The sequence below is a fragment of the Bison bison genome, unplaced genomic scaffold (genome assembly GCF_000754665.1).
Source record: "Bison bison bison isolate TAMUID 2011002044 unplaced genomic scaffold, Bison_UMD1.0 scf7180017864293, whole genome shotgun sequence".
Taxonomy (NCBI): domain Eukaryota; kingdom Metazoa; phylum Chordata; class Mammalia; order Artiodactyla; family Bovidae; genus Bison; species Bison bison.
The window spans coordinates 1111304-1126883 of record NW_011494865.1 but is presented as its reverse complement, the minus strand read 5'-3'; positions in this window follow the sequence as shown (position 1 = coordinate 1126883).

Genomic DNA, 15580 nt, shown 5'->3' with positions numbered 1-15580 from the left:
AATCCCAGGGCTGATCTCCTTCAGAATGGACTGGTTGGATCTCCTTGCAGTCCAAGGGACGCTCAAGAGTCCTCTCCAACACCACAGTTCCAAAAGCATCAATTCTTCGGCTCTTTTGGGGTTCAGCTCTCTTATGAATCTACTGTAAAGTTCTCAATTGAGGGGTCCCCTAGACTATGTCTTGCCCTTTTACTCACTGCAACCTTTAAAGGTGAAGCTCAGGTTCTCCAGAGTTTGAAACAAACCCTCAGGGAAAAACTGGTCTTTGATGGATGCTCACCATCCAGTATCCATAACTTCGTGTCTCTGGGGACTTTGTGGATTTCTTACCTTGATGCTAGATCAGCAAAATGTTTAAAACGTGCATTCAAGCATTTTTGCAGCATTTTAGCTGTTTCAGGGGGTGGAATATTAGGGAATCTACTTCTTCATAGAACTAGAATTAGGCGTCTCTCTATTAGTTGTTTTTTGTTTTTTAAATAATGACCTTTTACTATGGACTGAATGGTGTTCCTGACCCCTAACACTTCAAAATATTTTTGTTGTTGTTTCTGGCCAGGCTGTGTGGCTTGTGGGATTTTTTTAGTTCCCTGACCTGGGAATGAACCCGGACCCTCGGCAGTGAAAGTACAGAGTCCTAACCACTGGACCACCAGGGAATTCCCTCTGTTACTTCTAATACAAATGACTTCAAGATGTGTCAAGTTCCCTAGAATTTTGTTCTTAGTCCTCTCCCTCTTTGAACAAAGTCTGTTGTTCTTCAAACTATAAACATTTGGCATAACTTCTAGTGGTCGTTAGAGCTACCATGGCTGCTCTAGTTCTTTATGGAACAATTTATGACAAACTCGCATTAAATAAAAGCATTCCTGACACAGAGATAAAGCTTCCTAACTAGGAGAGGGCATCTCATCTTTCTATCCATGCTCAAAACCAAACCCACTGACTCTGAACTCAAAAACCACTCCTGCACCTTTGTTTCCTGAGTCAGTGAATGATGCTCACCCAACCCAGGCAGCCAGGTCAAAGACCTGGAGTCCATGCTCCTCCTGAACCACGTCCTTCCCTTACCTGCAATCTGTTTCCGGGTCATTGCATGACAAGGCCAATGTATTTCTGGAGTTTCTCATCCACCTTCATCCTTCATTTCTTATTGTTGTTCAGTTGCTAAGTCGAGTCCGATTCTTTGTGACCCATAGACTGCAGCACACCAGACTTCACTGTCCTCCACTGTCTCGTGGAATTTGCTCAAGTTCATGTCCTTCATCTCTATCCAGCCTAAATTATAACACTTAATATAACCATCATCTCTCATCATCTAGCCTCCAATGTGGTCCTTATCTGATAGCAGATTATTTGGCAATTAATCTTCCTGATAATCCTATGAGATGGGGACTGTTATATTTCCATTATACAGATGAAGAAGCTGAGGCTGGTAATGGTTGAGGAAGGGTCCCAGGGCTAGTCAGGGGTGGAGCCTGACTCTACACAGTGGGCCTAATCTAGACCTCTGTCTTAGCCACCACTCTCTACATTTGTTTTCTTGGCGCAGTGCTTAGGACTCTGAACTTTCACTGCTGAGGGCCCGGGTTTAATCCCTGGTCAGGGAACTGAGATCCTATGAGCCCCACAGTGTGGCCAAAAAAAGAACAAAAATTGTTTTCCCACCTTCAGCCTCACCACCGCTAATTCACAGCGGCAAGGGAGTCTTCTAAATGGCCACACTGATCATGTTCTGCCTCAGCTCAAAGCCCTCCAGTGGTTCCCCACTGCCTTGGCATTAAGCATCAGCTCTTCAATAAGGCTCATGAGTGCTGCGTCCACGGCTTCACCTCCTATGACAAAGAACACTCCTGACCCCATCCCACTCTGCAGCAGTCACATCGTGGCCCACTCACGGTATTTGCAGGGAAGCGATGCTCTTCCATCCTTCATTGACTTCTACTCACACTATTCTTTAACTATATACACTTTCTACTCTTCTTCACTTGGTGAACTCCTACACATCCTTCAGCATCTATCCCAAAAGTTACTTAGTGGAAGAACTTCCTGACCACTCCCAGGAAAAAATAGTCTCTGTGTCCTTTGCCCTTTAGTAACTGCTCAGGAAACTTTTCACCTTTGAGGATCCTTTGTACCATAAAAAGTAAAGTCAAAGCAAATCTAGTTAGAAGGAAACTAAAGTATCATGGTAAATGTCAAGAGGAAAAAAAGAATTTGATTGAAATTCCACCTTTAAAAATGAAAACTAAATGAAGCTAAAATTTACAGGCATTATTCTATCTTTAGTCAACAAAATTACAGTTGTAATTTTGTACTAATTCTTAGACTAAATAGATGAAGTCAGGGCTGGTATTTCTTTTTCTTTTAGGCATAATTTCCTGAAAAAATTTTGTCTGAAAGTGTGATATGACATCCTTTACTACAAGTTTCACACCAGGTCATACAGAGAGTCATATTTGTAAAAATGTTATTAGATGCTCTGAGTTTCCCGGAAGGCCTTTCTTAGTCTTTTCATAACGAAGATGTTCTCTTTTCAAGTACCTGTTCTGTTTTCTTCTCATCATTTCCCCTTCTTTAGTGGTGTCTTGGTTTAAGAATCTCATTGGCCAGATGCTCATTTGTCAATATCTTTGGCAATGCTTTGAATGGTTCTCTAGTGTCATTTAGATCAACTTCAGGAATTTTGTAACTTTGCAAGAATGGCAATTTGATTTTGCCAGCAGTGGCAAACACTCAGACAGACTGACTAACACCCAAGAAAGAGGGTTATGGGCAGGGCCAGATGCTGCATTCAGTGGGCGGGGGGGTCTGTAGTCTGGTTAATTCTATCAAGCCAATGTCAGTTTCCTGGGTCTGCTAATGCACTTTAGTTATGTGAGACTTGCCCATGAGGGAAGCTGGATGCAGGATACATCACACTGTTTAATATTATTTTTGCAACAATTTATAAATCTATGATTATTTCAGAATACAAAGTTACTAATAGAAAAATAATTCACAGCCAAGAGGAAGCCTAAGGAAACAGAGAGACTAAATGCATGAGAACTAAACTTATCAATTAAACTTATAAAGGACCAGACATTTCATTAAAATTTTCTTGTGATGACTGCTTCTGTTTTCCTGAGCATCACCAGTTGGGGAGTAGGGATTTTCACAAAATACTTGGGTTTTCACTAACTTCTTTCATAAAATTATAATTATTTACTTAACTGCCTACCTTCTCCCATTGGTCTGTGAGCTCCTTCAAGGCTGAGAATGGATCTCATTCATCTTTTTATTTCCAGGGTCCATCATAAGGGCTAAGATAAATTAAGCCTTTGATAAAAACCTAGTGAGTGAGTAAATGACTGAAGACGTGAACACGGAGATTGGAAGACTGGGTTCCTAGTTTGGTCCTGGCATAGCTAAGCCCTGGGAAGGGCAGTGCCATGTTGGTTTCTTCTAGAGGTGGTGCTTATTTAACTTATACGCAGAGTATATCATGTGAAATGCCAGGCTGGATGAAGCACAAACCGGAATCCAGATTGCTGGGAGAAATATCAATAACCTTGGATATGCAGATGCCGCCACCCTTATGGCAGAAAGCAAAGACCTAAAGAGCCTCTAGATGAAAGTGAAAGAGGAGAGTTTAAAAGCTGGCTTAAAATTCAACATTCAGAAAACTAAAATCATGGCATCCGGTCCCATCACTTTATGGCAAATAGATGGGGAAACAATGGAAACAGTGAGAGACTTTATTTTGGGGGGCTCCAAAATCACTGCAGATGGTGACTGCAGCCATGAAAATAAAAGATGCTTGCTTCTTGGAAGAAAAGCTATGACCAACCTAGACAACATATTAAAAAGCAGAAACATTGCTTTTCTGACAAAGGTCTGTCTAGTCAAAGCTCTGGTTTTTCCAGTAGTCATGTTTGGAGAGAGTCATGTGAGAGTTGGACCATAAAGAAAGCTGAGCACCGAAGAATTGATGCTTTTGAACTGTGGTATTGGAGAAGACTCTTGAGAGTCCCTTGGACTGCAAGGAGCTCCAACCAGTCCATCCTAAAGGAAATCAGTCCTGAATATTCATTGGAAGGACTGATGCTGAAGCTGAAGCTCTAATACTTTGGTCACCTAATGAGAAAAACTAACTCTGGAAAAGACCCTGATGCTGGGAAAGATTGAGGGCAGGAGGAAAATGGGATGACAGAGGATGAGATGGTTGGATGGCATCACCGACTCAACGGATGTGAGTTTGAGTAAACTGCGGGAGTTGGTGGTGGACAGGGAAGCCTGGCATACTGCAGTCCATGGGGTCACAAAGAGTCAGACATGACTGAATGACTGAACTGAACTGAGAGGTGGTTTGGTTGGAGTTTTGGATGTAACTATAGTTGCCACAGGTCGATGGGAAGCCTGCTTGTAGGATTTACTCTGCTTGCTCTTAGTGATGCAAGCAGATGGTATTTGCTCACACACCTCTCCCACTGCCCTGTAACCAGTAAGGAGGGCTGGGGGAATTTTGGAAGTGGTATGTTTGGGAAAGGCTGGTTTGGGTGAAGCCATCTTCATTGCCCCTTGGAAAGTGCACTCTAGCTAAGAATCACCTCTTTCCCACACAGCTCAGCCTCAGGTTTGGTAAGGAGGGGTGGTTAGGAATTTGTGTACTAGGATTTGTGTACTCCTGCAACGTGGCAGACCTGGGTTCAAACCCTGGGTACTAACCACTCCATCTGCAAAGTCAAGGATCAATTCCTACACTGTCTTTACTCCTTTCTTTTTCCTGTGTGTGTGCTTAGTCGCTCAGTCACACCCGACTCTTTGTTGACACTGTGGACTATAGCTCACCAGGCTCCTTTGTTCATGGAACTTTCCAGGCAAGAAAATTGGAGTGGGTTATCATTTCCTCCTCCAGGGGATCTTCCCTTCCAAGGAATCAAACCTGAGTCTGTTGCGTCTCCTGGACTGACAGGTGGATTCTTTACCACTGCGCCACCTGGGAAGCCCTTTCTTTTCTCCAAAATGATGAAAAATAAATCCTGCTAGCCACGCTTGTCCTTCTCCCAAGAGACAATCAAGGGAGGTTTTCTAATATCACACCACACATACTGTTAAGCAGCTAGATTTTCAAAGTTTTAATTTAATGTATTTTGGATATTTTTCAAATTTCCCTGCCTGCAAATCTCCTTCCTTTTTTTTTTTTTTTTAAGATTTATCTTTATTTATTTATGGCTGTGCTGGGTCTTCGTTGCTGATTTTCGTGAGCGTTTGTCTAGTTGCGGCGAGTGGGGGCTGCTCTCTAGTTGCCGTGCGCAGGCTTCTCATTGCCGTGGCTTCTCTTGTTGCAGAGCACGGGCTCTTGGCATGTAGGTTTCAGCAGCTGGTGGCTGACAGGCTTTAGAGCACTGGGTCAATAGTTGTGGGCATGAGCTTAGTTGCTCCTCAGCATGTGGGATCCCCTCCTGTCAGGGATCTAACCCATGTCCTCTGCACTGGTAGGTGGATTCTTTACCACTGAGCCAGCAGGGAAGCCCTCTTTCCTTGTTTTTGATAGCCCCATGATATTGTACAAAACGGGTACATTGTTTCATTGTTGACCTAACCAGCTCCTCTTAAGAATGGACAATGACGTGACTTTGGTTTTCTTTAGGTACATCACTGCAACACTCGTAACACCTCTAAGTGCCTAGACACTGCTGGCAAGTGTGATCTGTCCTCCCAAAGGCTGAGCCTGCGTTCACACTCGCAGTTACAGTGCAAGACCATAAAGCCGAGTCTTTTAAGAGAAAAAGGAAATCCTATTTTCCGTGATGATGACGCTTCCCATCCAGGTAAGAATGAACCTGACTTCACCAGGAGACCTCGCAGCTATTTTTGTCCTACTTTCGGTCTCCTAACAACCTCATGGGGACAATGGGAATGACGTCTGGCATAGCTACTATAATCGTTATTGATTGTACAAAGGTTTAGTTAGTGCCAAGCCCGGGTGTGATGCCGAGGCGCGGTGGGGCGGGCAGAGCACACTAGCTGGGAGAAGAAGTGGGGCGTCTGAGTGGCCTCCTTGTCCTGTGCAGACCCTCCAGCAGAGCTATCTGGGAAGCCCTGGGCACTCAGGAAACGCTGTAGAATGCATGAATGAGTGAAGCGTACCCAGGGCGTGCCCCAAGAGGATGGGGGGCCAGGAAGCTGCAGGTATGGAATATGTTTCTAGGCTTATAAGAGTTGGACACCTATTCCTGGTAAAGAATCTGCCTGCAATGCAGGAGACCCTGGTTCGATTCCTGGGCCAGGAAGATCCCCTAGAGAAGGGACAGGCTACCTACTCCAGTATTCTTGGGCTTCCCTGGTAGCTCAGACAGTAAAGAATCTGCCTGCAATGCGGGAGACCTGGGTTCAATCCGTGGGTTGAGAAGATCCCCCGGAGGAGGGCATGGCAACCCACTCCAGTATTCTTGCCTGGAGAATCCCCAATGGACAGAGGAGCCTGGCAGACTACAGTCCATGGGGTTGCAAAGAGTCAGACACGACTGAGTGACTTTCACTTCACTTCACACTTCTTTCATATAATCCTCATAACAGCCCTGAGAGATAGACAACTATTTAACCTGTTTTCAGATGAGAAAACTGAAGTTTAGAGCTAAGTGCTGGTCAGAGTACCCAGTACCTAGCAAGCCTTCAAGTAATACTAACACAGTTGTGGTTATAACATAATTATAACATCCTCCCATGTACTGTTTTACCTACACTCAATTCATCTCAGCCCTCTTGTGAGTAATCTCCAGTCAGAGACAATCTTCTTTCTCACCCATGCACAGAGCTGAGTAATTCCCCCTCCCTGCCTTTGCCCCTGCCAATCCACCCACCTGGAATTCCCTCACCCTTCTCTCTACTTGTCAATAGCCATAATCTACTTCAAGACCTGATCACATCTGCTTCCTCCAGGAAGACCTCTCAGATTACCCCGCTCACTACTCACCACGTCTATGTTCTCTTCACCTCTGCTCCCTGTCCCCTTGCAATCACTGACAACATGGTAGCTTTGTTCAAAGTTTGACATTTTACAAGCATTTTCACACATTGACTAGCACCCTGTTGGGGAGCCTGTGACTCTGGGCAAGTTGATTGACTTCTCTGAGCTTCATCTGTTAATAGAAGTCAAAGTAAGTCCCTACCACTTGGAGCTGCCATGAGGCATGGTGAACGAGACACCTGAGCCGAGCACAGAGTAAGGGTCCAGCTCAGGTTAGTACTGATTATTAGGATCTCAAAATGGCCCCAAATGTAGACACTTGGATCTCCATTTTACAGAAAAGGAAACCCAGGAGCACGGGGGTGGATGATCTGTGTAACTCTCAATAACGAACGGAAACCCAGCTTCCTGCCTCTCTGCTCCACTCCACCACATCTTTTTAGGGATCCGTTTCTGATACTTCACTTGATGCTCACTGGGGTGTGTCCATTCCGACTTTGAGTTTCCCCCGACAGAGATGACAACGCCCCAGTCTTCCTGGGCCTTCCTGACTTTTGAAGGTGCGCTCAACTGGGCTTTCTCATTTCAGTCCTCCAGCAGCCCCACAAGGCGGGTGAGACACAACGCTGAGGGCAGGAAAACAGGCTCAGAGAGGCAAAGCCCCTTGCTCGTGATCTCACAGCAAAAAGTGAAACAGTCTTCATTGGAACTAGCCCAGAATTTGCCTTTCACATACTTTGTCTCCCCTCTCCCCTCCACCAAAATATTCTGGATTCATGGGCACTCAGTGTTTATCTGAAGTTTCCACCTTCGGAATGGGTGTTAATAAATGTGCGTGATGGCCAGCTATGGAGACTCTGAGAAGGGCGGATGGGTGAGCTGCTGTTTAAACTCACATAACCCTGGAAATTCCTCGTCCCCAAGCCAGGCTCAGTGGTGACCCTCCAGGCATCATCAGGGAAGAGAGTGGTAATTCTAAGTACCCAGCATGTTTTTGGAGAAAGTGTTTCAAAAACAAGTTTTGGTTTGTTTTCATGGAACTTCCTCCCAAGATGGAGAAACCACAGGGGTGAGTTCTCCTTTCCAAATAAATGCATGATTCTGCTTCTTCAAATCTGACAGTGCAGTGGACAAAGATCACCCCAATTTCAGCAACATCTGGTTGCTCCCATCTAGGAAGAAATGTCCACCATTCTTCAATCAACAAGTATGTTGAATCATTCAGTATTTGTCTTTTTATGACTGGCTTATTTCACTCAGCATCATGCTGTTAATGTTCATCCATGTTCTAGCATGGGTCAGAATTTCCTTCCTCTTTAAGACTGAATAATATTCTGTTGTAGGTATGTATCACATTTTGCTCATTTACTCCTTCACTGGACACAGGTTGCCTCCATGCTTCAGCTATTGTGAATAATGCTGCTATGAATCGGGGTGTACAAATGTCACTTTGAGACTTTGCTTTCTGTTCTTTTGGGTGTATAACCAGAAGTGGGATTGCTGGATCATGTGGTAGCTCTATTTTTAATTTTTAGAGGAACTGCTTTACCATTTTCCACAGTGGCTGTACCACTTTGCATTCCTACCAACAATTCACAAGGGTTCTAATTTCTCCACATCCTCAGCAACCATTTTTTTTTTCTTTTTAAATAGTAGCCATCCAGTGAGTACAAAGTGACACTTTATTGCAGTCTTTTTTTCTTAAAGGATTTTTTTGATGTGGACCATTTAAAAAATCTTTATTGAATTTGTTACAATATTACTTCTGTTTTATGTTTGTTTGTTTGTTTGTTTTGGCTGCGAGACATCTGGGATCTTAGCTTCCTGAACATGGACTGAAGCCACACCCCTTGCTTCGGAAGGCAAGATCTTAACCACTGGGCTGCCAGGGAAGTCCCTCTCACAGACTTGATTTGCATTTCCTTAATGATCACTAACGCTGAGCTCCCTTTCATGTATTTATTGGCCTATACTCTTCGGAGAAATGACTGAGTTCTTTGCCCAGTTTGGATTGGGTTGTTTGGGTTTTTGGTTGTTGTGTTTTAGGAATTTTCTATATAATCTGGATATTAATCCTTTATCAGTTACATGATTTGCCAATAATCTGGTTATTAATCCTTTATCCGTTACATGATTTGCAAATTGTCTTTCATTCTGTGGATTGCTTTCTACTCTGTTGATAGTGGCCTTTGGAGTCACAATTTACACTTTTCTCATTCAGATCAGTTTGTCTATTGTTTGGTGGTCATTGCCTGTGCCTTTGGTGTCATATCCAAGAAATGATTGCCAAATCCAGTGTTGTCAACCTTTGCCCAATGTTTCCTTCCAAGAGTTAAAACTTGTTCCAGGTCTTTGATATATTTTGAGTTAATTTTACATATAGTGTTAGGAGGAGGTCCAGCTTTATTCTTTGGCAGGTGAACATTCAGGGTTTTTTAGCACCCATTGTTGACAACACCAACTTTCCCCCATTGAATGGTCTTGGCTCCCCTGTTGAAAACCTTTGACCAAATATGTGTGTGCACGCTTAGTTGTTCAGTCATGTCTGACTCCTTGCGAGCCCATGGACTGTAGCCCGCCAGGCTCTTCTGTCCATGGGATTTCTCAGGCAAGGATGTTGAAGTGGGTTCCCATTTCCTTCTCCAGGGGATCTTTCTGACCCAGGGATAGAACCTGGGTCTCCTGAGTTGCAGATGGATTCTTCACTGTTGGAGCTACCAGGGAAGACCATATATGAGCGTTCAATTCTACATGCTTTATTCTATTCTATTGGTGTACATATCTGTGTTTATGTCAGTACCACACTTTTGATTACTGTAGCTTTGTAGGAAGTTTTGGAATCAGGAAGTGTGAGTCCTCCAGCTTTGTTCTTTTTGAAGATTATCTTGGCTATTTGGGATCTCTTGAGATTTCGTATGTACGGATTTTTCTATTTCTGCAAAAAGGTCATGGGGATTTTGATAGGGATTGCATTGACTCTGTGGATTAATTTGGGAAATATTGACAGCTTAACAATATTGTCTTCCAGTCAGTGAATATAGGACACATTGTATTTCCATTTATTTATGTCTTCTCTGATTTCTTTTAGCAAAGTTTTGAAGTTTTGCTTGTAGGAGTCTTTCACCTCCTTGGTCAAATTAATTCCTAAGTATTTTATTCCTTTTGATGCTATTGTATTCTTAATTTCCTTTCTGGATCATTCATTGTTAGTATATGGAAATGCAACTGACTTCTGTGTTGGTTTTATGTCCTGCTACTTCGCTGAATTCATTTATTAATTCTAACAATTTTTTGGCGTGGACTATTTAGAGTTTTCTAAGGAAATGGCAACCCACTCCAGTACTCCTGCCTGGAAAATTCCATGGATGGAGGAGCCTTGTATTCTACAGTCCATGGTGTTGTCACAAAGAGTCAGACACGACTGAGCGACTTCACTTTCACTTTCACATATCACATCATATCATTTGTGAACAGAGATCATTTTACTTCTTCCTTTCCAATTTCTTTTCTTGCCTGATTGATCTGGCTAGCACTCCATTTCTATTTTGCAGAGGTGGGAATCACCATCTATTATAGCTTTAACCCTCCAAAAATGCATGGATTTCTCACATCCACTTTTATCTCCTCTTCCATGTCTTCCTTCCACTATTCTCTTTTTTAAAAAAAATCCATTCCTGTATAAATTATACTGATGAAGCCTGTTCACAAAGACCTCTCTAGAAAAAGAACAGGTAAGACATCCACCTCTCTTATTTACCTGCTCAGGTTTCTCCTCCAGACAAACATCCGTTAACAAATTTAGGTGACCTAATTCCATGGACAAAGCCCTTCCCATCCTACAGTATCCTTCTTCCTTATTACAAGAGCATTGCTGAATAAAACTCATCCTCGCTGCTTTAACTGGTGTCCCACTTTGTTGATTTTTGATGGAGGGAGCTCAGTCTCGCCATCTTCTGATCTCCCATTGGGGTTCCGGATTGGCCAGTGGAAGCTGGGAGGCTCAGAGCCTGCCTGCTATCGTGGTCCTTCAGGGTCAGAGCCCTGTGCAGGGAGCAAGTGTGGGAGGTGATGAAGGCAGAAGGGTCCGTGCAGAGGGCAGCAGCAGGCACAGTCTGCCTCCTCTGGGGTCCTCTCACTGCAGCCTATCAGCAGTCATGTCATGGCTTTGCTTCAGCAGCACCGTCTTGAAATGACCCCCCCTCCATCCCATTAACCTGCCCCGGCTCCTGGAGACTATGCTCCAGGTAACAGATCTCCCTCCCATCCTCTGTGTGTCTCAGCCAGGCTAAGCCATTCCGGCTTTCCAGGGTGTCAAACAGAGGAAGATGCTCCATCCATGCCCTGCTTTGAAGTTCCTGTGTCTGGCCTGTATCCAAATCCAGGAGGAGAAGTCACAGCTCAGACCAGCCCCAGCTTTCGGTTTCAGGCTGAGTGTGGGAGGTTGAGGCCAAGCTGAGATCAAGGAAACGTCTCCTGGTTCTGCAACTTTCAGGAAACCCCCTAAAAGTTCCAGAGGGCAGTTAGCTTGTGGGGAGCGGAGGGGGCGGTGGGGTGAGAGGAGAGGCTTGGGAGTTGCATGAAGCCCCACTCCTAGCCTCCCTTGCTCCAGATTTGGGGGGGTGTTAGCAGCCTGAGGTCACCAGCCTCCTTTCTGGGCCTTTTTGCCTCCTCTTGTGAGACCTGGAAACAGAATAAAGGATTCCTGAGAGTGAGGCACTCTGCTTCCTTCTCAAAGCTTGTCTGGCTCTTCTCTGATGTACAGAGAAGGCAGTGGTCTGACCTGGTGGGAGGGGAGCAGGGAGAGAAGAGGACTCCTCTGTCCTGGAGGGAGGCAGGGAGTCCTGGTTATAAAGATGGGTCACCAGGGTGGAGGACATTTTACATCCAGAAAGGAACATGAACTTGTGCTATGAGAAGGCAAAACAGCGGTTCCCCTTGCAGGAGGGCACTGGGGGCTGGAAACAGCCTGCGTCTTGATTCTGGGAGCTGGTGACATGGGGTTGCTCTGCTTGTGAAAACACAAGAAGTTGTACACTTATGATTTTGCACTTTTCTGTATGTATGTTATGTTCGACTTCCATTAACATTTTTTTTAATTAGTTTTTTTTGGCCATGCTGTGAGGCATGTGGGTTCTTAATTCCGTGACCAAGGATCGAACCCACGCCCCCTGCATTGGAAGTGTGGACCACCAGAGAAGCCCCTTAAAAAAAATTTTTTTTTTAATTCAATGCAGCTTTGGAGAACAGTCTGGCAGTTTCTCGAAAGATATATAAACCTAGCAATCCCACTCCTAGGTATATACCCAAGGGAACTGAAAAAAAAAAAATCTATCCACACTAAAACATATACAGGAATGTTCATAACAGCTTACTCAGAAGAGCCAAAAACTGGAAACAACCCAAATGGCTAAATCAAGTGTGATCTACCCATGCAACAACAACTCCCATATAATGGAATATTGCTAAGTCACTTCAGTCGTGTCCGACTCCGTTCGACCCCATAGACGGCAGCCCACCAGGCTCCCCCGTCCCTGGGATTCTCCAGGCAAGAACACTGGAGTGGGTTGCCATTTCCTTCTCCAATGCGTGAAAGGGAAAGTGAAGTCGCTCAGTCGTGTCCGACTCTTAGTGACCCCATGGACTGCAGCATACTAGGCTCCTCCGTCCATGGGATTTTCCAGACAAGAGTACTGGAGTGGGGTGCCATTGCCTTCTCCATAATGGAATACTATTTGCCCTTAAAAAGGAATGAAGCACTGATATATGCTACAACATGAACGAACCTTGAAAACACCATGCTAAGTGAAAGTAGCCAGACAGGAAGGACAAAGCCAGACACCACATATTGTATGATTCCATTTATATGAAATGTTCAAATAGGCAAATTCATAGAGACAAAATAGATGAGTAGGTACCTTGGGCTGGGAAGGAAGAAGATTTGGGGGGATAGTGAATTGGATATACAGTGTAACTTGGACCATTGAAAATGTTCTAAGGTTGACTATGGTGATGACTAGACATCTCAGTACATATACTAAGAGCTGTTGAATTGTATATTTTAAGTAAATAAATCATACAGTATAGGAATAACATCTCAGTAAGTCTGGTCTAATAATTTAGGAGGGCATAGCATTAGAAAGAGTACCAGGCCATCAGAATGAACACCAGACAGGCACACCCACAGGGCTACACAGGTGCCTACCCCAGCTGTTGGGCGAACAGGAGTGTCTGTTGGTTTCTCAGGCCCAGGAAGACTTCAGATCACAGACTGGTTCCACTGTCTTGAATGCAGGAAATGGAAACAAAAGGGGGCCCAACCAGTATGCTCCCCAGAAAGGAACCATGAAAAAAGGATATGGGTGGGAATGTTAATTTGGGAAGCTATCCCAGGGAGGAAAGGAAGTCCCACCTCATGGCGAGGGAGCTGGGATGTTTACCCGACACCGCAGGGCTGCTCCTGGGGCAGGAGGAAGTCGGGAAAGGCCTGGTTGTTCCCAGCGGACATGACTATCTAGTTCTTGTTGTTGTTGTTCAATCACTCAGTTGTGTCTGACTCTGTGACCCCATGGACTGCAACACGCCAGGCTTCCCTGTCCTTCACCATCTCCCGGAGTTTGCTCAAACTCATGTCCATTGAGTCAGTGATGCCCTCTAACCATCTTATCCTCTGTCATCCCCTTCTCCTCCTGCCCTCAGTCTTTGCCACCATCAGGGTCTTTTCCAATGAGTCAGTTCTTTGCATCGTGTGGCCAAAGTATTGGAGCTTCGGCTTCAGCATCAGTCCTTCCAATGAATATTTAGTGTTGATTTCCTTTAGGATTGACTGATTTGATATCCTTGCAGTTCAAGGGACTCTCAAGAGTCTTCAACACCACAGTTCAAAAGCATCAATCCTTTGGTGCTCACCTTTCTTTATAGTCCAACTCTCACATCCATACATGACCACTGGAATAGCCATAACTTTGACTAGACAGACCTTTGTCAGCAAAGTGATGTCTCTGCTTTTTAATCTGGCTCTCACATGCCTTTATTCATGCAACCTCTGTTTACTGAGCACTTACTATGTTCCAGGCCCTAGTAGGGGACCCCGAGGAGGAAAAAAAACTCAACTTGACTCCAAAAGACTCTCACAATGAGTCTGCAGTGCCCACAAACCACATGGGAAAGTCCTTCTGTTAGAATCCTTACCAGAAAATGCTTCTATTAGAATCGTGCCTGCCTGGGGGTGTGGGGGGCCACCTGCCTGTCATCAGCATGGGCTACGTGAGCCCCAGGCTCCTGCCCTTCCCCCACAATGCCCAACCATGGCCCTGCCCTCTCTTCTGACGTCCTTGTGGCTTGAGCAGACACCCATGGGCTTCTGTTCTCGATGGTAATGATTCCTTCCTCTAAAAGCAACAGGATGGGGTGTGGCTGGCTGGTGTGGAATATCATTCATGGTTCTTGGGGAACACTTAGACTAACTCATCCTGATTGGGGCTGCAAGTCCTGCATTCCTGGAACTCTCTCCGTCCAGGAAAACAGGGGTGGGAGTGTCACCACCCTAGCTTGTTTCTCCACCACCTGCCCCCAGCTAAACCAGTGCTTCTTAACCTTGGCTTCCCATTGGCATCACCCAGAGGACTTTTTAAAAAATGGCTGCTGGACTTCCCTGGCGACTCAGCGGTAAAGAATCTGCCTGCCAATGTGGGAGACATGGGTTCGATCCCTGATCTGGGAAGATCCCACGTGGCGTGAAGCAACAAAACCTGTGCAGCGCAACTACTGAGCCTGTGCTCTAGAGCCCGGGAGCCACAACTACTGAGCCCCCGTGCTGCAGCTCCTGAAGCCCACACGCCCTAGAGCCCATGCTCAGCAACAAGAGAAGGCATTGCAGTGAGAAGCCTGCACCCCACAACTAGGGAGTAGCCCCCACTTACCGCAACTAGAGAAAAGCCCAGACAGCAATGAAGACCCGGCGCAACCAAAAATAAATAAATTAAAAAAAAAAAAGAGTAAGGCAACGAGCTCATTTTTCTAAGAAAAATGCTGCTGGTCCTACTTCGGACCAGTCCATTCAGAGTCTCAGGGATGGGACTGGGCCAGGGTCTTCTGAAAAAATCTCCAGGGGACTCTAAGCATGCTGCTGGATTGAGAGCTCCAGGCCCTGAGAGGATGAGGCCAAGTTTAGCTGGGGATGGATATTGGTCTTCTAGATCTGGTGGGAGCTGAGGAGGAGTGACCAAGGGCCTGGCTGAGGTCGCTGGCTCATCCATTCATTCACCAGTTCCGGACTGAGGGCCTATTGTGGGTCAGGCGCTGTGTCGTGGCTTAGATACAGGTGGGGCAAAAAGGACAGTTAGGACCTGCTTTCATTCCAGAGGGGAACACAGACAGTAAGCAGAGAGGTCGCCTGAGTACTTTCTGATGACAATGTTCAATTGAGTGATGCGTTGATTACTGGGGTCTGTGCGGTGCAGAGCTACTCAGATATTGTCTTAGTTTCCTGGGCCTGCTGTAACAAGACCACCAACCTGTTGTTCAGTAGCTAAGTTGTGTCGTATTCTTTGCGACCCCATAGATTGCAACATGCCGGGCTTCCCTGTCCTTCACTATCTCCTGGAGTTTGCTCAAAGTCATATCCATTGA